Below are 2,537 nucleotides of genomic sequence, written 5' to 3' on the forward strand. Positions count from 1 at the left end.
TGGCCCTGAGACTGGTTGTCATGTATGTCATGCGTGTGTTAAAATTAACATTAGGTTGTGATGACAACAAAACATTTGCATCAGACACCATAACATTCTCACTCTTATCTGTAGACATTTCAGTCTGATGTGACTTGCTAATCAGCTCTTCAATCCTATCTTTTAGGAAAAGTAACTGTGAGATGCCCTCATCCTCTAACTCAAGCAACATGGTGCTATCCATGTATGCACACACATAGTCAATACAGCTCTCTTCATCACTTTTGTTTAACTTAGCTGGATCTTGGTCTGCAGTCCGTGGGATGTACTCTGCAACCTGAAGCAAATCATCAGCAGCAAGGCGGAAAAGGCCCTTCTTCACCGTCCAAACCAGTTTCTTTCTTTCGTTGTCTGCCATTGTGAAAATTCACCGGATGCCGTTGGCCCTCGAAATCCCTCGCTCTGGCAGCAGTCAGACGCCTCGGATTCTCAAAGCCCTTGTCTCGATGACGTATCACACATCGGCCCACAGGTTCAAGGATCACTGGATCGGCGACGCTCTTTGACCACAGCTGTTGCCGATCCCGGACGAGCCCCCACAATTGTAACAGGTCTCAGGCTGATGACCCATTAACAAATGAAGATCCTGTGTAACAGGAGAAAAGATGAGCGTGACAACAGTGCGTCTTCTCAGTTCAGCTCCGTTCAGCAGAATGAGGAAACCACGAGTCTACTAATAAAGAGCGTCCAACAGAGAAACACTGCGGCACACTGCCTCCTACTGGTAAAACTGAAAATTGCAGTTTGTTTAAACTTGAGCTTTGTGTCACAGGAATTAACCATCTAAAGTGACTCATCCTACAGAAGGTTACATAACATCTTAAAATCAAAAAAACATCAGAATATCAACATAAAATGTGACAACACTTTTTGTGTGCGTCACACTTGTCTCCCGGATTAAACCAGTTAAGGAGAGTAGGTTGGTCCCGGCCTCTAAACCTCCACCCCCTCCCCGGTTTATCGATGGCGGTCCTGTCTACAATGTAAATAGACTGTTGGGGGTGCGTCGTCGAGGACGAGGTCGGCAGTGCTTGGTCGATTGGGAGGGATACGGTCCTGAAGAAAGATCCTGGATCTCGGCCAGTAATATTTGTGACCCCTCCCTTATCCAGGACTATCATCGTCTTCATCCGGACCAGCCTGGGCCGTCCGGTGCCGTCCCTAGAGGGGGGGGTACTGTCACATCTGTGTAGTCTTAAGTTATGTTTATTTGCTATTTTGCATTATTGTTCCTGTTCCTGTTTTATTTTGGTACTTACCCTTGTCTCTGTCTTTCAGATCCTGCTCCTCATGTTCCTGCCTTGTGTGTCAACTCCGCCCTAATTACCCGCACCTGTGTCTCGTCATTCCCTGATTGTCTGTCTTTATATCCCTGGTGTTTCTTCCCTCATGTTGCCAGTTCGTAGTGTGTTTTCGTGACCCTCGTTCCAGCGTTTCTTGTTCCTGATTAGTATAGTGTTTTTTGACCTTCTGCCTGTCTCTGGTTTTTGATTCTCTGCCTGCCCCTTTTCGGATTTATTTGCTCGATTGGATTGACCTTGTGTACCGACCTGGACTGTAATAAATTACCCCTTTTTTGGAAACTGTTTCTGGAGTCTGCATTTTTGAGTCCCTGTGGTTCCTGACATTGACACGCTACATTTGGCTCTATAAGCCTGCCTTCCCATATCCCCAAGACATGATTGGATGTTCGACATCTTTTTCTTCCTTCTTTTTTTAATGTCAGGTGGCAACTAATGTTCAATGCGTATCAGCGCTCCCTGCCATTTACATTTTATCTAAGTGGTGATAACAGGTTCAAATTTATCTAACTTTTATCAAACTTATTTTATAGATTTATTTTTATAGCAATAATTATCGTGATCAAAGAGTGTCCAAGGTTGAGTAAAGTTATCCAGAATTAAGTATTTAACAGCTAATGATAGCAAATAATAAAAGAAAAGAGAACTTTTCTTTTTGTACTTGTTTTTTTTGTTTGCCTGTGTGCAAGTGCGTGTCTGAAGTTTGAAGTTCCCTTTAGTCACTCTCTCTCTTTTGTCCTGGTCTGTGTAGCCCTAGAGCCCTGCAGAATGGTTCTCTGTCCCGATTATTTTTTACTTGTAGCATCTCTGGACTTCTGCATAATGTCAGGTTAACGCATGGACCTTATCTTCGACAGATACCTCGCTCTGCATATGAACCTGGCCTTGGGCAGACGATGAAAATTACGAGGAATTATTGCAACACAGAGATGGCAAGAGGACGGGGAAAAGAACCAGATGGGATTAAATCACCTGAACAGTTGATAAAAAAAGGTTGTACATTTTCTTTATAATTTAAAAACATTATTCTTTGCCCTCGTCTCATGGGCTTTGAATTCCATTACAAAGATAGTGTAACATATTGAATAGTAATATGTTAAACAGGAATGGAATGAATTTTAATTAAATTAATGAGGATTTTAATTTTTACAAGTTTGACATACTCAGAGGAAAGGGCATATGGGTTCTTGGAGCCCA

At 42.8% G+C, this 2,537-nt stretch overlaps 1 long non-coding RNA gene across 1 annotated transcript; it reads left to right on the plus strand.

The window, feature by feature from the left end:
- Positions 1–950: 950 nt before the first annotated feature.
- On the plus strand, positions 951–1,622 carry LOC306839658. The gene is made up of 2 exons (XR_013781228.1): positions 951–1,059; positions 1,152–1,622. It is a non-coding gene; the product is annotated as an uncharacterized lncRNA (long non-coding RNA).
- The last annotated feature ends 915 nt before the right edge of the window (positions 1,623–2,537 follow it).

Source organism: Symphodus melops, assembly GCF_947650265.1.
Source record: "Symphodus melops genome assembly, chromosome: 18".
Taxonomy (NCBI): Eukaryota; Metazoa; Chordata; class Actinopteri; order Labriformes; family Labridae; genus Symphodus; species Symphodus melops.